Source organism: Lissotriton vulgaris, chromosome 4_1 (assembly GCF_964263255.1).
Source record: "Lissotriton vulgaris chromosome 4_1, aLisVul1.2, whole genome shotgun sequence".
Classification (NCBI taxonomy): domain Eukaryota; kingdom Metazoa; phylum Chordata; class Amphibia; order Caudata; family Salamandridae; genus Lissotriton; species Lissotriton vulgaris.
The window spans coordinates 1,239,618,115-1,239,643,841 of NC_141691.1; positions in this window are offsets into that span (position 1 = coordinate 1,239,618,115).

A 25,727-nucleotide genomic window follows, 5' to 3' on the forward strand; every position below is an offset into this window, starting at 1 on the left:
CGTGATTCTGATCACTTGTACCCAGTTTAGTCCTACATCCAGTGCTTCTGAAGACCAGTCAAATTTTTGAGTTATGTAGGTTGATAAACCACCCCGAGGTTGTCCAAACTTTAAGTGTCTTTCTGCAGGGATGTAGTGGGTCTTGAAACCTGGTATTACACTTGGTGCTAGTTTCCATGTCTCCTGAATCAGGATTATGTCTTGGTTGGAAAAAAAGATTTGGGTATCATGGTCCTGCTCCATTTCGTGGAAACCATGTACGTTCCATGTGCATACCGAGACTTTTGTTGACGTAGTTTTAGCACTCTGCGCTTCCTCCCTCCTACATGGAGACCGGGAAGAATTTTTCTCCGTGTTAGGGTCTCTTTTTACACAGGAACATTGGGACCCAGGACCAATCTGTTGTGTCCCGACCGGGCTGCCTATTTGGGTGATTGTGGTCTGTCAGATTTACCACTTCAGCTACGCTTGCTTCGGCTGGAGAGGTGGCGCGGGCTCCTAATAGGCAAGAAAACGGAGGGCGTTTATCCCCTTTATCCTTTGTTTCTTTATAGGTGATTTTTTGTAACGGAAATGGATATTTTGGGATTATGTTTCTTAAAAGCGAAATTCCCCATGAATCAAAGTGATCTCTTGTGGAGAATATTTTGTCAGCAATTGCTTTTGACGCCCACATTGTGACGGTGACTTCAGATTCTATGTGCTGGGGGATTCTTTTGAATTCCACGGACAGGAGGTCCTGAGAAGTTATCTCTTTTAACTCCTCTATTTCCTGGAATAATCTTAGCAGATTGCCCCGGTTTAGGAAGTCCTGAAGCCCCTTTGATGAATATTCCGGAATGAATGTTAGTTTGTGGGGTGTTATTTCAGAATGAGAAAGGATTTTTTTATCAACTTTAGACTGTTGAGGCTTTATAAATCCGTTGGATTTTGGAGATAATGCGGAGGACTCTTGCCCATGGTCCGTAATTGCTAACGACGTCAGATTGGTTGTGCTTTGATTTGTACCTGGGTTGTGATAACCCTTTGAAGGAGTATTATGCCGAGTTTGAGTTAGGGCACAAGTGCGGTGTTTTTCCGTAATGGTAACACGCATGAAGGTTGGTGTGGTTTTTAGCTGTGGTCCGTTAGATTCTCCTGGGTTATTTTTTAGAAAGGGTCCAGATTTCTGACAACCAGGCTGTTTTCCGGTGGGCTGCGGACTCTTATTGATGGCAGGGTTAGACTGACCTTGTCCCCCTGTGTGGTCGCCCATGTTTTTTCTGGGCCTTGTTTGCTCAGGTGTTCCATTTTCGGCGGTTCCTTCCGTATGAATCCAGATGTTTTTCCGTACTGACGGATTTTCCGTTGGGCCACTGGGGGCTTCAATTAATACCAAATTTGTTTTGCTCTGATGGTTAACGGATGTTGTGGGTGAATTCTGCTTGGAATTGACCACCCTCAGTGGGAGTTGGGACTCTTGATTCACTGGCGTCTGAGTTGAGCCAATCTTGCTGTCTTGAGGCGTGGCGGAACAATCGGAATTTAAGACCTGGGCAGAGTTTACGTTGAAAATTGAAAACAGCTTCCCTGGATCTAAGGATTGTTGCTGTTTGTACTTTAGCCTAGCTTTCCTGGCCTTTTTCTTTTGTCTCTTTGTTACTGTTTTGTCCTCTTTGACGGCAATTTTTTCCTCTTCACTTATGATTTGGGAAGACAATACTAGTTCCTGTACTTGTGCTGATCTTTCTAGCCCCACTTCCCCTGAGATGTGGTCTGAGACCTTCAGGTGATTACTGGTTGAATGCTCCTTTGAAATTGACCTACTGCGGAAATGTAATTTCTCTGGGGAGAGTTTTGTGATCTTTTCAGCTGGGTTGTGATGTTGTCTTACTTCCCGCAGAATATCCGTCAGGATTGCTGGCAAACTTGCTAGTTTTTTAATTATTGAACCACAACCGCAGCATGGCTGTTTTTTATTAAACTCTGGTTGGGCTACTAGTTTCCCTTGGCTTCTTAATAGGGAGGTAAGTGCATCCATTTTTGAGTTTAAGCCCGCAATGTGGCCTGCCACCAAAGTGATTAGATCTATCTGCACCTCCATTTTATTTGATTGAAAATTCAGAGCTTTTATAGCTTGGTCTAGAGAGTTTAGTAAGGACTTAGTCCAAATGGGCGATTGATCTTCTTGAGACTCAATTGCGACTTTCGAATTAGTGTCCATCAGACTTCCTGACGAGATGGTGATTGGTACAGAGTTATTTATGTAAGGATCATTTATTGACTTGTTGAGACTGTTGTTTATGGTGCAGTCTTGGAGGTTTCTTTTTTTTACTGGCCCTCGAGGAGTAGACATCGACGGACCTAGACTCGGGTGTAAATTTTCGGACTTGGCTCAGATTGTAAAGCTCTACCTTGAGTTTCTAGGTACATTGAGATCCTTTCCGTTAATTCTTCCAGTTCTGTGTCATTAGATAAAAACAATGGTTTTTGCCATGGATCAGTATCAAACATGGATTCTGCGTGTAGATTAGCCTGGTCTTTTGAGCCCTCCTTAAGACTTTTCGAATTGTTAGGATCTTTTACTTCCACCACGTTGGATGATGTTGGGCTGTCCTGAGGTCTTATTGGACCTTTAGGATTTTTTGATTCCACCACCTCATTTGGTATTGTAATGTCAGTTGATGTCCTACTATGGACCTTTGTGGAGTCTACCACCATAGTGTGCTTATGTGTTTCTAAGGGATCGCTCTCCCCTGCGTGGGCATTTCAAAGGTGTACTTATGCGGCAATTATCAATTTGCTTCCCTTAGGAGAGAAACCCTGGGATAGTGTACAGGGGTCGCTCATACTTGACTTGTTGTTGTCCCGGGAGGGTAGAGCACTAATTGGCGAAATTGGCTTTGGTAAATTGCTTGCTTCGACTGATGACGTATAGATTGCTGCAATTGGATCCTTTAAGTAGAAGAATTTTAAGAGGCCTGACTTATTTGAGAATTTTGACGTTGTTTCCGGGGTGGGTGCTGAGACCAACCTCTCCCTTTGGTTGGCTTGTGCCCCCGAAGGCATATCCTTTACGTTTAACTTCTTTAACTTTTTCTTGGTCTTCTTATTTTCCACCGGGTGCCGCATTCTCCCCGACCTCATTATGCCCTGGTTGGAGGTCTTAGTCCGCTTCTCTGTTCGGCACAAATTTTCCCTTAATCGCCCTCTTCCTGCGTGGGTGGACTACAGGAACTCGCCATCTGGGTACCTCTGATGGTCACGCCGCAGTGGTGAGTCAGGGACTGCCTGGGGACCGTGTTGGATTATTATCCTAGCACAGAACGGCGCTAACACGCCGCGGTGGTGTGTCTGCGACAGCGTGGGAACCGTGTTGGATTTTTATCCCAGCTCAGTACAGCTCTAACACCCACGTCGGCTCTCCCACCCCACAATCACACCTGCTCACCGGCGCAGTCCAATAGCCAGAACCACCGCTTCCTTTCTTCTGTTCGCTCGAGATCATCTCCCTCGCTGTGTGTTCCCGCTGTGTGGTCCCACTGGTTACACAATGCTGGGTTTTACATGGGGGGTGGGGGGCGAGGCTCACAGCTCACAAGGCTCACCGTCCAGATCTGCTGCCTCGGTCCGCCGTGCTCCGCTCCTCTCCGGTACTGCTGTAACTTCCTATACTGCCACTTGAGCGCACAGCACAACACAGCTCAGCTCACACAGCTTGCGCCGAGCCCCCCGCCGAGCCCCTGCAGGCCCCCGCTGGCCCCACAGGACCGTGAGACTAACAGACACTGTCGGAGCCGCCGCCTCTCTCCTGGCTCACGGGTCGCGGCTCCCAAGCTCAGAGTCTCGATCTCCCTCGTTTACTGCTCTCTGCTGCCACCAAGCGGATCCCCAGTGGTTTGGGCCCGGGCCAGATAATACAATTTAAAAAATGTTTTTAAATGAGGGACAACCTTGGGGATGGGGTCCCTGGGGCCAAAAAAGACCTTGGGAGGGGGGCAGCACAGCCCCCTTCTCTTTTTTTTAAAGGGTCAGGCTGGGTGTAATTGGGTCCCCCTCCCTGCACCACTATGCAAACGCTTCTCCTGGTGCATTCTGGATTGGGGAATTATGTTCCCTTGAATCCTAAGGGTGCTTAGAGGCCAACTGGTCCACAAGGTGCCTACAGTAAGCCCCACACAGTGGGATTGCTGAGAGGTGGTCCACACCTCTTTTTACACCACTCTGCAAACTCACCTCTTGGCGCAGAGCTGGTGGGGCTATGAGGTACTCTTGTGTCTGGAGGGCCTAAGGACTGAAGTAGATTTCTTCCCCCAAGCAACAGTGCACTATGCAGCGCATTTGTAGAGTGGTGTGGCCTCGGACCACTCTCAGCAAGTTGGCTGTGTGGGGCTTACGGGAGGTAACAGGAAGGGCTATTTGACCCCCAGGGATCCTCAGGAGGCAAGGGGACTTCATCACTCAACCAAGAGCACACCATGAGGCGCGTTTGCATAGCGGTGCAGAAAAGGGGCATGGCCTGTGTCCACCTCTCAGCAATCCCACAATATGGGGCTTACTGGAGGTATCACGTAGGCTAGTCTGCCCCTAAGGACCCCCAGCAGCAAAGCTGACTTTACTCCCCATTCAAGGTTGTCCTTGGGAGCCATCTAAACCTCTTGTTACCTCCAGTAAGTCTCATACAGTGGTATTGGTAAGAGGTCTTCGGAGGCTACGCACCCTTTCTCCACAGCTATGCAAACGTGCCTCCTGGCACTCTAGGTGTTGGGGGATAAAGTCTACTTTGCTCCTGAGGGACTTTGGGGGCCAAGAAGCCCTCCTGGTACCACCTGTAAGTCCTACGCAGTGGAATTCCTGAGTACTGGTTGGAGGCGTGGAGTGTGTATGGGAATTATGTGGTATGATGTGCAGGGAAATGATGTGGATAGAATTTGACTTTGATGTGGATGGAAGGTATGTGGTATTTTGTGTATAGGAATTATGTAGAGTGGGATTATGTGTTATGGAGAGTAAGTAAGTGGTATGGTAATCTGTGTTGTGGAGTGGTAACCTCAGATTTAGTCTTCCTCGTTTCCATAGAAGCTAAACTATCAACTCAAAGAGACCAAAAAGAAGGAACCACTGAGGAGCGCTTGTGGACCTAGTCAGAGGTATGAGCAGAGCCACTGGATTTATGCAACTGTTTGGCTGCACCAACATTCGCACAATTATAAATTTTCCGCACTTGCCACATAATCCATCTACTACTGCATAATCTGTAGAATTGAACAAAAAAAACTTGTTTCTAGGTCAAGCTGCTCAAACTCTACCAAAAATGCAGCAACAAGTGTTACAGCATGGTGGAAAGCCTTGCAAACCTATAATGATCAACTGTTACTTAGTGCTAAATGTGGGTATTAAAGTGGTACTAATGGTGTGCAACCCACTCTTTCTTCTTTTTGCGCCTCTTTTACCTCTTTCTGCATTTCTGTTCCCACTTTCTGCATTTCTGTTCCCTCTTTCTGCATCACTCCTGCCTTTTTCTGTACCTCTCTTGCCTATTTCTACACTTCCCTTGCCTCTTTCTGCACCTCTGTTTCTTCTTTCAGCACTTCTCTTGCTTCTTTCTGTACATCTGTTGCTTCTTTCCACAACCCTCTTGCCTCTTTCTGCATCTCTCTTCCCTCTTTCTGCACCTCGCTTGCCCCAGTCTGCCCACCTGTTCCCTCTTTCTGCACCCCTTGTGCCTGTTTCTGTGACTCTCTTGCCTCTTTATGTAGATCTCTTGCCTCTTTCTGCACTACTCTTGCCTCTTTCTGCACCTCTGTTGCTTCTTTCAGCACTTCTCTTGCTTCTTTCTGCACATCTGTTGCTTTTTTCCACACCCCTCTTGCCTCTTTCTGCACCCCTCTTCCCTCTTTCTGCACCTCGCTTGCCCAGTCTGCCCACCTGTTCACTCTTTCGGCACCCCTTTTGCTTGTTTCTGCAACTCTCTTGCCTCTTTGTGTAGTTCTCTTGCCTCTTTTTGTACCAATTTGCCTGTTTCTGCACCTCTGCTGGTTCTTTTGCACTGCTCTTACTTCTTCCTGCACCTCTCTTCCAAATTTCTGCACCCCTCTTGTCTCCTTCTGTAACCATCTTACCTCTTTCTGCTCTTCTCTTGCCTCTGTCTGCACCCCTGCTCCCTCTTTCCATGCCTATTTTGCCTGTTTCTGTAACTCTTTTGCCTCCTTCTGCACCTCTCTTTCAACACTTTTCTTGCCTATTTTTGCACCTCACTTGCCTCTTTATGCAACTCTCTTGCCTCTGTTGCTGCACCTCACTTACTTCTTTTTGCACCCCTTTTGTCTGCTTCTGTACCCCTCTTCCATCTTTGTGCAACTTTATTGACTCTTTCTACACCTCTTTTCCCTCTTCTTTTCCGACTCAGGTGCGTTCAGTCACCAAAAGAGAGACAGACTCCTTGATTGATTTCTGCTACTGCCGGCTGCAGTAACATATTTATTTTTCCATTTAAAAAAGTGCAAAGTATCAGACAGATGACGCATTTCAGCCAACGGTTTCAGTGAATTTCTGAGGTTTTTTAAATAGCAATTCCTAACTATAACTTGCCTGAAACCAATGGTTTTTTCAGTGAATTTCAAAGGTTTTTTTAAATGCTAATTCCTAACTATAACATGTCTGAAACCTATTGTTTTTTTCAGTGAATTTCAAAAGTTCTGTAAATGACAATTTTTAATTGTATTAATTGTTATTTTAATTTTTTATACTGATTTTCTATATTTTTTAAACAGTTTATTTTTAGATATTTTATTTTTTAAATTACATTATATTTACATTATACATTACATTACAAAATATACTTTCTCAGAATGAATTACTTTAGTTTAAATACTTTGCAAATAGGAAATAGACTTCTAAGTACAATAGTTACAGTTGTTGTAATGCGCAACACAATTTCAGACACAATGCAACATTGAGGTCAATGTGAATTTCTAGTTAAATGCAATAAGTTACTTTTTGGATTACTTTTCTAACCACAGGACGGATCCGAAACCTGTAAACAGTTGAGTAAAAGCGTTTTGGTTACAGTAGTGATTTTTAAGGAATATTATTATATTTTAAAAGTTGACACTTAGAAACTTTTTCACATAGAATCACCAATGTTATCCTATGGGAAGAAATTCACTTATCAGGTAAGAAGTGTTAACATTACTTTTTCTTACTCAGTGGTGGATCCTGGATCCAGTACGGGTGCATCTCCTGTAAACAGTCGAAAGAATGCGTTTAAGTCATAGAGGCAATTTTTAAGGAATATTTTTAGTTTGTGAAAATAGACACTTAGAAACTTTTCTGGTAAGAACCAGACAATGGACTCCTATGGAAGGAAATACAAGTTACTGGTAAGTACGGTTAGAATTACTTTTCAGGATCAGTACTGGGTTTAAAGAAGCAGCACTGAGGTCACTCCATTTAACAGGTGAGTAAATCGGAATTCGTAGTTCTGTTGTCCGTGCGCGCATGGTGCGCGAATCTGGTGTGCGCGAGCTGAATTCTGATTTGTTGATAGACATCTGTCAACATTCTAATCGGTGGAAACCAGAAAGTGTTGGCCGCCATTTTGGGTCCGAGGCAGAAGAGAGCCAAAAACAAAAGTGGAAAACGTGAAAAGGGGGCAGGGTAGAGACTTTCTGACCCCCTAGGCCTTCTCAGGGGGTCCCTGAAGGACACTGAAGGCCCCAAAAAATTATTATTTTTTTTTTTAAATTGCGAGGTGCGCACACGGTGCACGCACCTTTGAGGCAGAAGTGACTCAAAAACAAAAGTTGAGAACGTGTAAAGGGGGCAGGGTAGAGACTACCTGACCCCCTAGGCCTTCTCAGGTGGTCCCTGAAGGTCAACGAAGGGCAAAAAAGCAATAAAAAAAACAAAAAACGTAAGGTGCGCGCACATTGCACGCACCCTTGAGGGAGAAGTGAGTCAAAAACAATAGTGGACAACGTGAAAAGGAGGCAGGGTAGAGAATCCCTGACCGCCTAGGCCTTCTCAGGGGGCCCCTGAAGGACCCCAAATGGCAAAAACATTTTTTTTTAAATCGTGATGTTCGCGCACGTTGTGCGCACGTTGGAAAAAAAAAAGTTAATAAACAAATTTGACTGTTTATATGTTGATTGAAGATGTAGACTATACTGTTCAACTTTATCCAAATCATAAAAACTAGCTGTGCCGTTGCATATTACAGGATACAGTCAATGTATTACAATATACAAAGGCAGTTTGTGGGAAAAAAATATATAAAAAATATAAAAAATGATAGAGATTTTAAAAACCTTTAAAATTCTCTTAAAAAACCATAGGTTTCACACACATTATAGTTAGGAATTAGCATTGAAAAACCTTAGAAATTCGCTGAAAAAAACATAGGTTTCACACATGTTATAGTTAAGAATTAGCATTTAAAAAACCTTGCAAATTCACTTATAAAAACCATAGGTTTCACACACGTTATAGTTAGGAATTTGCATTTAAAAAACCTTGCAAATTCACTGAAAAAACCATAGGTTTCACACACGTTATAGTTAGGAATTAGCATTCAAGAAAACCTTGCAAATTCACTGAAAAAGCCATAGGTTTCACACATGTTATAGTTAGCTGGACATTTCCCTCATGCAAAACCTTTGAAATTCCCCCGTTATAGTTAGTTCAGCTAACTATAACTCGCGCAAAAGCAATGCACTGCTGATGATGTCACATATTACATCACTCATGACATGGTCAGTGACATCACTCATGACATCACTGATGACATCTCAAATGACATTACTGATGACATCATCCAGTGAATGTGTATCTTTCTGAAAAATAAATATTTTTTATATATGTATATCTAAAGGTTGATGGAAGAAAACATGTGTAAATAAGTGTATAAATGGATGGTTTTTTTAAAAAAAATTGATTGGTTAACTGACTTATTAAGTGTATCTTAGTGAATACATATATTAGCAAGTAATGTTTAAATATTTAAATATCTGTGTCTATGTCTCACTTTGTGTAAAAGTGGATGCATGGGTTGGTGAGTAGCTACATGAGTGTGTATATGGGTTATTAGTTGTTTTTATGAGTATATGAGTGACTCACTATTTGTATGTATTTTGAAGACAGCATGTGTGCAAGACTGTATGGGTGGATGATTGTGTGTATGGGTGGGTTAATGAGTGAATGACTGTCTCAATAGTGTAATCATGAGTAAGTACATATGCTTTAAACTAGTATATGTGAGTATTGATGTATATAATTGAGTATATGTGAGAGTGAGAGTTTGGAAGAGTACCTGTATAAATAAGTATGTGTTTTTACAATTGATTGTTAAAGAGAGTAAATATGTGTACGTTTCTGTAGAAGTACGTGTTGTGGTGTGTATATAGCAGAATAATCAAGTCAATAGATTTTTTATAGTTTATTTGCATGTGTGAATATGAGTGTGAGTAACTATATGGATGAGTATTAATGTGTAACAGGATGTATAGGTGTATGAGTACATATGATGAGTAAGTACATGTATGAGTGACTATATAGAACTGTTGGTGAATGAGTGGATTTAGATGTTGGAATTACCTAATAGGTTGTTGTAATTGGTATTGGTATCTCCATTTTCAAGAAAATGTTAGTTTCTATTTTTGAATGTGTGTGTCAAAGGTTATTTTACGCTGAGAGAAGGACTGCCACTTTGTCTCAAGGATGATGTCATCAGTGATGTCATCAGTGATATAATTTGAGATGTCATCAGTGATGTCATGAGTGATGTCACTGACCATGTCATGAGTGGTGTGATATGTGACATCATCAGCAGTGGATTGCGGTCGCGCGAGTTATAGTTAGCTGAACTAACTATAAGGGGGGAATTTCAAAGGTTTTGTATAAGTGAAATGTCCAGCTAACTATACCATGTGTGAAACCTATGGTTTTTTCAGTGAATTTGCAAGGTTTTTTAAATACTAATTCCTAACTATAACGTGTGTGAAACCTATGTTTTTTTCAGTGAATTTGCAAGGTTTTTTAAATGCTAATTCCTAACTATAACGTGTGTGAAACCTATGGTTTTTTAAGTGAATATATATATATATATATATATATATATATATATATATATATATATATATATTCACTGAAAAAACCATAGGTTATAGACCATATATAGTTAGGGATTAGCATTTAAAAAACCTTATTTTATTTGCACAAAACCATTGAAATTCCATATATAGTTAGTTGCACTAACTATATATCGCGGACCCGCAATCCACTGCTAATGATGTCACATATTACATCATTCATGACATGGTCAGTGACATCACTGATGACATCACTGATGACATCTCAAATGACATCACTGATGACATCACTGATGACATCTCAAATGACATCACTGATGACATCACTGACATCTCATTTGACATTACTGATTACATCACTGATGATATCATTTATGTGATAATACATCTTCAGACTCTAATATAACCTTTGATACACTCAGTGTAAACAGGCACTCACAGACTGTCACACATCCATGGAGTTACTCACACACCTATTCAGTCATGCAAAGAGTCAATCACATCTCCATTTCCTTAACTATACAGTTATACACACCTTACTTATTCAAACATATACTAACACATATTTACTCTCTTATACAATCCTTGATACAACTTCACAATGATTCATACAGCCACTCTCACATTCACTGACTCTTATGTTCAGTTATTTATATATGTCAACTCTCACATGGAGTGTGTTTTACATATGTACTTACTTTGACATGTAGAACTGAGATATCCATTCACTCACCAATATACTCATGCACACAGTCAACTGTCCATACAGCTGTTTCTACATGCACTTTTGAACCCATACACCTAGGGAATCAACCGCTCACACATCTATGCACAGAGTTATACACCTCCCAGCCACCCACACACACACTCAGTCTCCCATACAAATACTTGGGCAACCATTCAATAACCCATATAGTTACTGATATAGCTACTGATTTAAACATGCAGCAGTTTACAGAAGAACATAAATATTGATTGCCAAATTAAGACACTTTAATCACTAACCCATGCACTCAGTTTGACACATTTAATCATTCTCTCATACAGTCAGTCATGCACCTACTAAATCCTTCATCCAGACACTTATACATCCACTCATTCTTCAATATGTAAGACATATTTTAACTTTACAGAAACATACAGTCACTGGGTGTTGTCATCAGTGATGTCATCAGTGATGTCATTTGAGATGTCATCAGTGATGTCATCAGTGATGTCACTGACCATGTCATGAATGATGTAATATGTGACATCATTAGCAGTGGATTGCGGGTCCGCGATATATAGTTAGTGCAACTAACTATATATGGAATTTCAATGGTTTTGTGCAAATAAAATAAGGTTTTTTAAATGCTAATCCCTAACTATATATGGTCTATAACCTATGGTTTTTTCAGTGAATTTTCAAGGTTTTGTAAATGCAAATTCCTAACTATATATGGTCTATAACCTATGGTTTTTTCTGTGAATTTCATTGGTTTTTTAAAAGCTAATATCTATAGCTGTAAAATATATTCTTTATTAAGTGACGTATCACGTAGCCCGTGAGACGCCTCATGATGCATCGCATAACCGTGACGTATCGTCTCTGCAGCGCAAACCAAACCCAAAACGTAAGCGCGCCAGAACACGCTTAAAGATATATATATATTTTTTTAACCTTAATTAGACAAAATCCACACGTGCACATATCACAAACGTTCAAAAAACACAATATGTCGGACTCCCGTTACGCTGCCGGTTAGCTGCCCGGTTAACGTACCAGGAAGCACCTTTACCGCGAAAATCGCAATTTTTTTTTTTTTCACCCCTCAGGGAACTTTAATAGCCCCCTCATCAATCCTAGGGGTTCAGGAGGGGTCTGCCTTACCCCTTTCATTCATTTACACCTTTTTTTTTTCCACCTCTTGTCTCTCGATCCCACAGAGAGACAAGATGGCGGCTACCAGACTGTTTACAATGATAACAGCCAATCAGCTTCTCCTCAGACTCCCGTTACACTGCCGATTAGCTTCCCGGTAGCTGCCCGGTTACCTGCCCAGTTCGCGTACCAAGACGCGTCTCTACGGCGAAAAAATCGGATTTTTTTGTTTGTTTTTTTTTGGCCCCACGTGGCTTTATAATATCCCCCTCATAAATCCTAGGGGGTCAGAAGGGGTCTACCTTGCCCTGTTTCCTTCATTTCCCCCTTTGTTTTGGCCTCCTCTTGTCTCTCGATCCTACCGAGAGACAAGATGGCGGCCGCTCCGGACTGTTTACAATATTGACAGCCAATCAGCTACTCCTCAGACTCCCGTTACACTGCCGGTTAGCTTCCCGGTTAGCTGCCCAGTTAGCTGCCCGGTTCGCGTACCAAGACGCGTCTCTACGGCAAAAAAATCTGTTTTTTTTTTTTTTTTTGGGTTACACTGACGGTTAGCTTCCCGGTTAGCTGCCCGGTTAGCTGCCCGGTTCGCGAACCAAGACGCGTCTCTTCGGCGAAAAAATCGGATTTTTTTTTTTTTTTTTTTGGGCCCGGCGTGGCTCTATAATATCCCCCTCATCAATCCTAGGGGGTCAGGAGGGGTCTACCTTGCCCCCTTTCCTACATTTCCCCCTTTGTTTTGGCCTCCTCTTGTCTCTCGATCCTACCGAGAGACAAGATGGCGGCCGCACCGGACTGTTTAGAATGTTGACAGACACCGGAGAGCCAATCAGCTTCGCTTTGCAAAGTTCCGATACGCGAAAGGTTCGCTAACCGGATAGCTGCCCGGAGCGCTGTTACAGATATATATCTTGATTTAAACGTTAATTTCTCAAAATCCACTGAAGCACATATATTGAGACCTAGCAAAGGCACATCGGGCTAACAGTCCCTACAATTTTGCCAAGTTTCGTGGAAATCCATTCAGCCGTTCGGGCTAAAAGTGAGTCCAACCGCCCTATGGAAATTAACATGGGAAAAACGCGTTTTGGGACCCCCCTTTTTTCTCGGCCCCCCCTTGACGAACCCCCCCCAAATTTTCAGGAGCTGCTCAGAAACAAAATGTGCCATTTTCCTGAAAATTTCAGCCGATTCCGTCCACAAACGCCAAAGTTATTAGACATAGAATTTTCAAAAGTCCCATAGGAAAAAAATCCTAACTATATATACCTACTGGCTATCGCCAGTAGGTAATATATATATATATATATATATATATATATATATATATATGTATATATATATATATACATACATGCAGGTTTGTGTGGATAACAATATCTTAGCCACTAAACTGTACAGAAAACCAACGGCAGGCAATACGATCCTGCATGCGGCAAGTCATCATCCACATCATCTCATCCGCAGCATCCCTATGGGGAGATGCTGTGCATCAGGCGGATTTGTAGTTCAGAGACAGAATGTGCAACCGCGCAGGAAGCTAGTTGACTGAGATTCTTAGTCAGGGTGTATTCCAAAGACATTATCGAGTCCGCTATCAACCGGACCCAACAAATGCCCAGACATCTAGCTTTATCATCTAAATCAAAGGAAAAATCAAATGCCGCGCAGGGTGGTCTTATTCAATCTCACATGATTCTGTCTTATAACAGGCAACACTCTGACTTAAGGAAAATTTTCCACCGCAATTAGAATCTCATTAAAGGAGATACAATAATCGGTCAGAAGGTTCCGGATAAACCTTTGCCCACTTTTAGAAGGTGTCCGTCTATGGCCAAATATCTAGTTAAACATAGTTTAGAACCGCAGGTCTCCAAAACATGGATGGCCCTCAGTAAAGGCTTTAAAAAGTGCCATAACTGTCTGATAGTAGAGTTGTCAGCACCACAGACACCTAAATTGCTATTTCTCAACTTTTATAACTCAAGTGAGAGTGACTTTCCAAATCAATATTTAGTTTGCTTAGAGTATTTTTTTCAAACATATAGAGCTAAACAATATATTTTTGAAGTCATCCTCATGGGAGATTTCAACATTCACCCATGTGGACTATCATGTGTTATGGATGAACTTGAAGGGCCTTCATACTCAGTCCTTACACATTATGAACACACTAAGCAGGGGGAGGCCCTTGAGAACCTTCTGGCCACCATGAATCTTCATGAATCTGGGTTTGTCGATGGGGGACCAAGGGCTCCCACGTTCAAAGGAAAAGACGTGGGTACAGTTATAGAATATATATTCCTCACAGCTTTAATTTTACCCAAGGTTTTATTATATAAGGTTAGGGCCTCCGTCTTTAGTGATCATAACCCCGTGATACTAGAGGTGGCCACAGGGGTCCTTCTAGGGTTTAAAGAAACACAAGTTACGGGAGGGAGTGATGTAACACTAAAAGACCAGGGTAGAAGACTCAAATGGTCTAAGGTGGTACCGGAAAACCTTCCGCAGGAAGTTCTGACCAAAGTAGATACCGAGGTAGCTATCTGTATGGATAGCTTGGCATCGAGTACAAGGATAGTGGGGGCCTTTGATGTTATTTGTAAACAAATGAACATCAACCCAATGACCAAGAATAGATCTGGTGGATACAAAGATAAAAGATGGTTTGATAGCAGCTGTTCTAGGGCACATTCTGCCCTGCTCAAGGCCCTGAAAATAAGCCCTAGAAATAGGGAACAGATATCAAGTTTAAGGAAAACATATAAACAGGCTATCCGGGTCAGGAAACTGCAGATTAAAGAGGATGCCTGGGGTAAACTTTTATCAGTTGAGGGCCTGCGGGATAGTGGGAAATTCTGGTCGATCATCAACCAGCCTTTTTTCTCGGGCGAAGAGAACACCCCACTAGAATGTAATATCCCAGACGATCGGTGGTTAGCCCATTTTTGGAACATTTATGGGCTCCAGAAGGGCGGGATCCCCTCAACGCCATTATCTTTCCACAACAAACCGCCCCCATGGTGTTCCAAACTATAGATGTGGAAAGAGCAATTGAAGTGATACGGAAGAATAAGGCGCCGGGCCCAGATGGGGTTCCTGCTGACCTGTATAAGAGCGCCCCAAAATTTTGGGATAAGATTCTGACAAACGTTTTTAATGCATCAGGTCTAAACTCATTCCCTACCTCATGTGCCAAATCTATTATCATTCCGATTTTTAAAAAGGGTCAAAGGGGAGATCCCTCCTGTTACAGGCCTATCTCCCTGATAGACTGCGCAGTCAAAATCCTGGGAAGAGTCATCCTGCTCAAACTGGCGGACTGGATGGAGGGTAGAGGGGTCCTGTCAAATGCCCAATATGGTTTTAGGTCAAAGAGAAGCACCCTCGATCAGTGCCTCAACTTACAACTGTTAATAAGTAACTACACTAAAGCCAAAGAGGGGTCCCTCTATATGGGGTTTATGGACCTCTCAACAGCTTTTGATCTGGTGAACAGGTCAAGGTTGTGGCAAATTTTGCTGGATTTAGGTATTGATCCCCCCTAGTCAAATTCTTAGCCGACCTTCATTGCAGCCTTTTAGCCTCTGTTAGGGTAACCAGGAAGGAAGATGTACTAGCCATTTTAAATCAGAAAAGGTCATTAGGCTGGGTTGTATATTGGCGTCCCTCCTCTTTACGCTATATATTAACACTTTGGACCCTGCCTTAAGGGAGGCAACTTTGGATGTGCAGCGCACTGGAGAAACTGTTATTCCGGTTCTCCTTTACGCGGACAATGCCGTTCTTTTGGCTCGCTCTGGAGTGGGTCTGACAAAATTGCTGGATACTTTCGGCAATTTCATGGAGTCCTTGGACCTGAAAATAAATACAAAAAAATCCCAGGTTTTGATTGTGAGGGACTACAGTAGAAAGAAAAAGGTGAAAACCTTTTTTTGTTGCAGAGAAGAGGTAAAAAGGGTGCTTGTTTTTACGTATCTAGGGCTCCTCTTCGATGAAAGAGGGACCTGGGGCCCTCAACAGAAACATAAAAGCAATGCATTTGCTAGATCCACCTCTGCTCTTATGGGTTTTACAAAACGACAGGGGGCTAGACCAATGGAGGCAACTCTAAATGTGTATAAATCCAAGTGTTTAGCAATTGCGACTTATGGATCAGCAATCTGGGGTTACACCCCACAAGATCAAATTCAAGTGGCTGAAAATACATTTTTTAGATCTTTACTATCCATGCCACAGTGTACTCCTACTTTTTCTATCCACACGGAGTTGGGGATGGGGTACGTTACAGATACATTGAAAATAGCCCTGCTGAATTGTTGGCTTAAGACCTGGCTTAACCAGGAAAATTCGATGAACTACATGATCTTAAAAGATTGCCTTGCCCTAGATAGAGCCAGTAAGATCCCATGGTTGGTTTACATTAAATCAACATTCTCAAAACTTGGGTGTCCAGAGCTCTATTCTTCCCCTGAGTGTATAAAGAAAGAAGAGGTAATAAAAACTGCTATGGTAAACCTTTGATGTGTTTTATCTAGGACCCCGATCAATATTGTGACCTCATGCCCCTATACGGCTATAATCAATATATATCCCTATAACGGCATAAAAATCAGAGCCATATTTCAGTAACTCGCCTCTGCAATCCATGACAGTCCATGACACAGCAGAAGCCACTTCCTTAGATTCCTAGATAGCACACCGAGTTCTTTCGACATACCAAACCCCCAGCAACCTGGGAAAGCCCCGCTTGCTTTGTTTTGATTAGTAATAGAACTCCTGTGAGCACTGTAAGAATGACCAGTTCTTAGTGACATCTTTATTGACGTCTTATGTCCAAAAACTTACGTCAAACTTGGCACCTTTCAGGTATAAATATACCAACGTTGCCTTAAGCAAACACGCGGTGGTGGTGAATACTGGAGCAGAACAGCTGTCCCCTTGCAGAGAGCCCAGCAGATGCAAGAAGCCCACGGACGCTGCACCTCCTCCTTGATGCACTGAGAAAGACGCTGTCTTTTCTCCTGCCGAGAAAATCCAGCTCCGGCGTTTCCAGCCTACCCTTGCGGGTGACTGGGATATCGGGTCCTGAGAGGAGATACCAGACCTCCTACATTCTATTCCAGAGGTACGGTGCTGACTAAACCGTTAGAGAGAATTCTTGAAACAAACTCTTGGCAAAACCAACTTAAATTAAATTGCTACTTACTTACTCCCTCCCATGTGTTAGGCTTAGGTCAGGTACACTGGGGTAGGCGTAGTTAGAAGCACCAGTTGAGGTCGTTAGCCAATGTATATATGAATGTATATATTTTATTCATTTTAACTATCTTATGGCTAAGAAACCATATCAATGCTTTTACAGTATAATTTCGTAATACTCTTTTTACTGAACGCACTTTTTATAATAACAAGTCTTGCAATTGTGGCAATTCATTTCTCTTGCATGAGAAGGAAGACTGCTCAATAAACAATATCTTTTATTGAAAACGCCCGTCTCTCTATTCTCTGCATTCTGGTGAAAGTAAATCTGCACAGCTGACTGAGTGAAATAGCTGTCTATTGTTTCACACGACTCTAGAGATTGACTCTTATTCTGAGGAGCAAAGTTGTCATGTTTATGCGGTTGTCGGAAGCTGAACCCCTTCTTGTCTGAGCCAGGGAAGCTGATCACTTCATATTCAGTCAAGAAAGTTTCCAGTGACCTCTGAGCTAGCTGGTGCAAACCTAAATTAAGTCTAACATAGTCAGTAGAGACCTAGAAGACCGCAGTCCTACGTCTACACTGCTGTTTATGTTATTACAATGCGCAGGGCCTATATGGAAAATAGGAACTACACTACATGGCGCCCAACATTTGGTAAGGCGATAAAACTAATGCAAGACGTTAGAGTAACTCAGTCGTGCTTTTTCACACAGACCCTTTCTCCCGTAAATACTCCAAAAGACGTCTGGAGTGGGTGAAAGGTTAAAATCCGCCGGAACGTAGTAGGAAGAGATTCCTATGTAGAGTTTCTGGTTTAGTCAACGTTGAAGGATACAGTGTTCCAAAATATTGTGCACCTAATCTTTGTTTCCTTGGAAACCTGCTCTGCAAAGCTTCATTAATATAATGCCAGAAAATGGCAATAACAACGGAACCAATGAGGTCGCAGTAGATGCGAATCAACCGGGTTTCGATGTTACAGGGATTAATGAACCGGGTGCGATTATCATTCCGGTCAACATAAGAAAAACTATAACTTTAAAACTTATAGAAAACGGACTGACATCGCGAGGTGGTACAGTCATTTTCATGATAGAGGCACACGAATTTCGGCAGACAGAGGTATTCGATTCTTGGATAAACTTTCCAGCGGCAAACGCTGCAACACACGAGTTCCACTATTACAAAATAGAGGAACCACCGGAAGAGTATGCTCCTTTCGAGGAGATTGAAATCCCATTAAAATACCAAGAGCACCTGCTCTGGTTTAAAGGCGCCCTAAAACATAATGATCACATTACCAGGCTCGGTCCACTAGGTAGACCAGGAGCAACGTGGCCGGTTCTAGCCAGCTACACACCACATCCAGACATGGATAAAATGTCAAAAGAAGAACTTTTAGCACAGCTAAAATTATTAATTAAAATACACAGACAGTTTGTCCAATATGTAATGCGGACTGCAACAGTCCAAACAGCTGTTAATATTCCACAGCTAACCCCTCATCAGGGGAACACAAATAAAATTACACAACAAAACATACAATCATGTCTTGGAAAAACTCCAGCAAAATGGGAACAAATTCCTTTCTGGTTAGCACAGAAAATTACTCAAATAGAGGCAGTATTCCCGAATACTACCCCTATTGAGAAACACAGACTTCTGACTATCTGCCTTCCAATGGGGGTCGCACCACATGTGGAGGACTGTGACACTTGGGGTACAGTCTTTGCTTCCATTTACACAAAAACAAATGGTGTTCCGTCCATGGCGGTAATACCAGATGTGCTAAAACAAATTCAGAATGAATACGGTCCAGAACCTGCTTTAACTCTTGGTATGAAATTACTGAAAGACTTCAAGCAGGTCTCCGCTATATTACTAGCCAATATAAAAGGAGAAGGAGCATCTGTGGCGATCCGCCAGAAATTGAAAGAAACAGATATAACAGATCAACCAATTGAGCTTGCCAGAATAATAGAAAAATGCTATGAAGAATTAGGTAGAGAGTTTGGGTGGAAAACCAGTAAAACCCCAACTACTCGAAAATCCTGAAAAATTATTTATTAAAAATAATCTAAACACTCCTAAAAAGAGCTGGGATGGAAATAAACAATCCACTCCCAAAGAAAAAGATTTTCAGTCCAGAGGAAGATCTCCTCGGCGGAGGGAAAGAACTCCGGATCGAGAACACCAGTCTCCCCAGAGGTAGCACTCTGAAAAAAGATACAACCTTAGAAATAGGGATAACTTGAAAAAGCCTGATAGATATCAAAGTATTGATACATGTCCCTCTCGATCTTTTTCGCAGAAATCGGAAAGAAGAGGACGGTCAGACCCAAGGGAAGAGCACACCAAGTCCAAAGACAAGGAACCTGCTCAAAGTAAAAAATCACAATTTCCAAGGAAGAAGGTAGCCAGAGTAATCAAATATGCCAAGAATACTGAGGACACAGCTGAAAAACGGAGAATGGGCACAAACAATGCTAGACAGTGCAGCAGAAATCAGCATAGCTCGCAAGATCCTGATGAGTCATCTGGAGACAGTGGACACGAATGAATACATTCAAATAGAAACTGCAGACCAGAGTTAGGGAACCTCATAAGATATACGAAATACCACTGCGTATAGAGGGGGATAAGACTAGAAAAATAAGGGGTCTATTTTGGGATAACCTCTCAAATGGCTATGACATCCTGTTAGCCGAGAAAGATTGGCCCCCAGAGTTTTTCAGGGAGTGCCCTCATGGCGAAGAAATGATTATGCCTGCCTTCTCAAATCACATTCCAATTCACACTAAATATATATATGCAAGGAAATGGGCAGTAGCCCAGGCACCAGCATTATATAAAAATCATGTAGGATGGGGAGAGGACTCTCCTCCTCACAAAATCCAATTAAAATGTCAACCAACTGCACAAAGGCAGTACCCAAATAAGCAAGAAGCTAAAAAAACAGGTCAGGGAGATTTTAGATCAACTTGAAAACCAAGGGGTAATTGAAACATGCACCTCTCAAATGAACAATCCTTTGTTTCCTGTCTCCAAACCGGACGAATCGTATCGTCTAGTCTTGGACTACAGACACCTTAACTCATGTTGCAAAACATTTGCAGTACAAAATTCGCATAGTGCTGCACTAATGAATAACATATTTCGCAAAAAATACAAAACAACATTAGACATATCTAATGGGTTCTTTTGTCAAAATATTGCACCAGAAAGCAGGTACTTGTCCGCTTTCTCAATAATGGGGTCACAGAAACATTTCTGTAGGGTCCCAGAGGGATTCAAGAACAGCCCAGGACTATTCTCAGCCAGAGTAACAGAGTTACTACAAATGTATGATGATGAGGCATTATCTTATGTCAATGACATCTATCTCACAGACAACGACTTGAAAAGAGTAAACACCATAATACGTGGGTTCGCAGCAGAGGGTTACAAATTCAACTTTAAAAAGTCACGAATTGCCCATCTAACAGTCTTATTTTTAGGATACGAATTATCAAGTGAAGGGAAATGCCTAGTAGACAAATTCTTAGAGAAGTGCGCTGTACTCCAAGCACCGAAAACGCTGAAGAACTTACAATCGATTCTAGGCTTCCTGAATTTCGGAAGAACTTACATTCTAAACTATGCAGAGAGGGTTAAACCTCTCTACGAATTAATAAAACCTGATTTTAAACCAATCAACTGGACTCAAAAACACACAGAAATTTTGAGATCACTGCAAACAGACATGTTAGCTAAAACAAAATTAGAAACATGTGACAATACACGCAACCTTGTAATACGGGTCATCCCAGGAAGATGCGGATTCACGTACCTGACCTCTAATGAGGGAGAAACGGTATCAATAGCTTACAAATCACATTTGTACACACAAGCAGAAAAAACATTTAGTCTCACAGAAAATACTGTAAAGGCAGTACAAACTGCTATAGCGAGAGAACGAGCACTAGCGCAAGGCAAAAGAATCACTGTTTTCACAGCAGAATCAGCCTTCGAGGCATTAAGAAGCCCGGTCAACCTGCCTACCGTGGCACTAGATCCGAAATGGATACAGTGGGAAAATTCTCTTGCTGCAGAAGACGTGCAATACTATTTCGTACCGAACATGAAAAAACTGAATGATTTCAAATATGAAAAAAATATCCTCTGCCAATCGAAATTCTGCCCCTTGAACAGTACTCCTGTATAATCTATACAGACAGATTTTTACAGCATTACAATGTAGAAGATAAATCCTACGATGCAGCTTGCGCGATTGTTAAAGGTCGCTGGCTCTGCGGTAAATTCAGACCGAAAATAACAAAAACTGAATCACTGAGAAAATGCTCGGCTCAGCGAGCTGAAATCAGATCTTTAAAGATGGCGCTTGAAAATGCCGAACATGAATTCCCGACACTAATCGTGTGCGATTCGCATTTTGCATCAATTCTTACAATAATGATTTGCAGAGCTGGGTTCGAAATGATTACAAAGACGACACAGGTGCCACAATCAAGCATAAAATGCTTTGGAAACAAGTAGTTCTTTTACAGAAGGAACTACAAAAGACTCACGTGATACACACTCTGAGTCATCAACGTGATGGCATTCACGTTGCAGGGAATTCATTGGCTAATACAGCCACAGCGGAAGCAACTAAACCAGCTTCCGTAGCCACAAAAAAGCGTTCAGAAAAATACATAGACGGGGAAACCATGCTGGCGGTAAAAACGTCTTCAAAAGGCAAATGTGCAGCACTACCTGTGAACTATCCACTCAATTATACATATGTAATTGATGCAAACTCCGTTCCTTTTGCTCGAATCCCTGGAGTGGGGGTAGGGTAATTCCAAACACGAACCGGAGAATCTTATTAATAGCAGACGCACACATGGGTGAAGGTCCAAGGCACAAACAGATGAAAGAATCTCTGACTGAATTACAATCCGAATACTGGTGTCCGGGGATGAGCCTGCACCATTATAAATTTGTAAAGAGCTGTCCAGACTGCGACAGAGACCGCAGTAACGAGTCAAGCGGAGTAATGCCATGGACATTTCTGAAGGCAGCAAAGGGCTATCTACACATGAAACCCAGCGTCCTATTAATTATTTTAGACTATATTCACTTAAAAAATGTGGCCCCCAGCGCTCCGCTGACGCCAGAACTGTTATAAAAGATTTGCGAGTCTTTATCGGCACATACGCAATTGCCATGCTTCATTCTGACCAGGGTCCTGCTTTTAGCTCTCGAGCTTATAGGGAGGCCATGACCAGTATGGGCATTGGATTGCGATTCTCTTGTCCCTTCCATCCTGAGGGAAAAGGGGTAGTGGAAAGAAAAAACCGAGACATAAAGCAATCTATAACGGCAAAGGTATTAGGTTCGAGTGATGGGTGGGTCCAGCATTAAACAAGTGTTCAAGGTAGTCTTAACAACTTGCCAAGAAATTCTCTAAAAGGTTTCAGACCGTACGAACTATTGTTCAGAACTAGAATGTATGTTCAGGACTTAGATAGTCTTGCTTCAGTGGTAGAAGATAAGAATAAAGACTTTGACATCAAAGATCGTTTGGCTGTTTTACAGGACTTAAATGAAACAAGAAAAGCCCTGAGCAACATAAAGTTAAAGCAACAGCCAACCACCACTGAAGACACACCACCTGTCCCAGCAAGACCTGCCTGGATTCCAAAGATTTGGGATCTGGTCAGAGAAAAAATAGCAGGAATTTGGGCCTTCTTACAGAGAAACAGTACCTGTCTTAGCAATCAACGGAACAAGATCGGTAGTACTACCGCCCCTTGCTGGTAAAAAGGAGAACCAAGTTGTATCAATCGACCTGGTAAAACCACAATCATGTGGCCTATAATAAATAGCAGGCCCAGTGGACTCCCAAGAAGTAACAGAATACCCAAACTTGCTAGTATCCAAGAGGTTCAAACTGAAAGACTAATCACATTTGATAAACCTGTAGTGAATAAAAAGGACTAGGCCGAAATGCCATGGAACTTGTGCCTCTTGAAACCCAAATTGAAACAGTTTGTCATGAAACACCAGTCTACAATGATGTAGCATCAGAATGTGCTAATGAAAGGCAAATTGAGAAAACAATTCCAACAATCGACAGAACTGCATCTGGCTACTTCATCAATTTTGACAACTTTTCTGAAGATCAAAGCGAGCCTGAAGTGACGCCAGAAACAAAGACTTTTAAAGAAAAAGCAACAGAACTCTTTCATCAACTCACAGAAGCACATCTAAATGCACCATTGATTGAGCATTGGATTGTATCAGGGGTACTTATACTCCTACTATGCCTAATTTTAGTTTAAATTTTAGGAAAATTTAAAACAATTCAATGGACACAGCAAGTCAGAACATCAACTTAGTTCTAAAGCCTCACAAATCATCTCACATCGAGAAAAGAGAACTATCATCAGTAAATGCCACAGCCATTCCAATACCCGGCGGGGTAGTTTGGGACAAGACAGACTATGAAATATATGACCCAGTCGAGCTCTTGAAATATCCTCACCAATTTAAGGTTTCATTAAGTGACTTTGTAAAACCAAGTACATTCCCTGATGATTTGGATTTTGAAAGTATAAACAATATGATGTAGGATTTAATGTTGTCAGCAAAATGTACAGAACATGATTATTTACAAGGTTCATCTAATTATGAACAGATGTACTGTTTTACACATTACGCAGACCACTATTTACTTAAATCTGCTCAACCTAGAAATGTTTTTAAATATAACCAATGGGAACATTGTACTACTCCCCCTAAAAGCAGTTCAAAAATATTCTATGAGAAATTCCAATACTTCTCAGGGTTTAACACAAGTAATGCAGAAACATTTTATTATAAAATGTTGGATAAAACAGGGACAAAAACCATGCTGACAAATACTAAATTGATATACTCAGAAGCATTTTATGAAAAAATGATTACATTTGGTTATGATTTCTGGAAAAAAACATTGAAACAAAAACCATCTGGGGTACAAAAGATTGGCAGGTACAAGGCCTAGACGCAATATTTCGAGCCTGCATGATCCCAGAACAAATAATGTTCTTGAATGACACAATTCAACAAACAACCTGTCTTGGTCTAGCCAAGATTAAAGACCTTAACAAACCGTCTATTCCAAAGCCAATACCTGATAATGCAGCCACAGATATTGAATTAGACGTATCCCAATTTTAAACGAAAACAGAACACATCCTGATTGGAAAAAGTGGTTAATCTGGCCTACGGGCACGAATAACTGTCAAGATTGATTTCTGAACAAAATACAGGGGTTAAAAATGACCAGACCAGACCCTAGATACTTCCAGAGACAACATCCAGGGATAGTAACAACTTATAGTATAGGGAAACAATACCTTGAATGGCTACAAACATTCACACTGGCACAAATTAAGCAACATTTCTCTTTACTTAAAGATGGTACTGATTTGCGAGATTTCATAATGGGACCACGCAAACAGCGTCAAAAACTTTTCATAGCGGCCAGCATATATGCTGCATACAACGAGGAATGGAAAGAAACTCAAATTGAAACAGCCGAGAAGATACGAGAAATTGATCGTATTAATTTGGAAAAATCACTTTCTGTTGTGGAGAATGGGTTAATGACTCTGTCCTCCAGAATATATTCACTGGACAGTATTGTATCATCTGCTATTGATATAATAGACCAGGACTTGCTAATGTTACAAAATGGCCAGTCCCAATTACGTTCTATTGTACAGTTAGGCTGGACGTTACAAAATCTTCGTTCAGGCTATGTGTCATGGCGTTTAATCAACGCAACGTCATTGTTTTCTATCTTTAACCTTACTGATAAACAAATCAGTTTGGCACAGAAAGGAGCAGACTATACAATCCTGAGCATCGAAAAACTTGAGAGATTACCATTGACAATGTCAGAAAGAACTGTCATTGAATGGATAATACACAGGATTATCACAATTCCGATAACAACTTTCCAGTTTAAAAATTGCCTTGAGTATATACCGGCAGGCCAGTATGAAAAGTTGGGTAAAGGATACATTAAGTCATCATGGAAATTACCTTATATACACACATGTTATAGTGACAACAATAAAAGTGTATTTCTTACTGGTGATAAGTGTAAACATTCACTAAGCGGTATACTTTTGTGCCAAGGTATTAACTTGCATGGGGCCTGTGAGGGTACTTCGAATAACCTTTCATGCCACCAGCACGGCACACCTGCAGCACAAATAGAGTCATTCTTTAGGCAACTTTCTAACGAAAGTTACGTTCTAATAACGGATCACAGCTGTTGTGGCTTGGTGCCAGGGAAAGCATATCTCTTAAGCGTGAGTTCCATGGTCACTTGCTGTATGCAAGCATTGTATCCAAATGGCCCTGGAGACTCAGTGGCTCCGATTTGGCCTCCTTTGAATATCTCTTCTATACGAATTGATACTTTAAGCAGAATGAAGACTGTGCTTTTGCAGACAACAGTGCCCATCACGTCATCAAAAGAGACGTATGATCTCCAAGTTGCAAGGACGACTGCAGAGATACATACACTTTTATCAACAAATTGCCTGGTGCA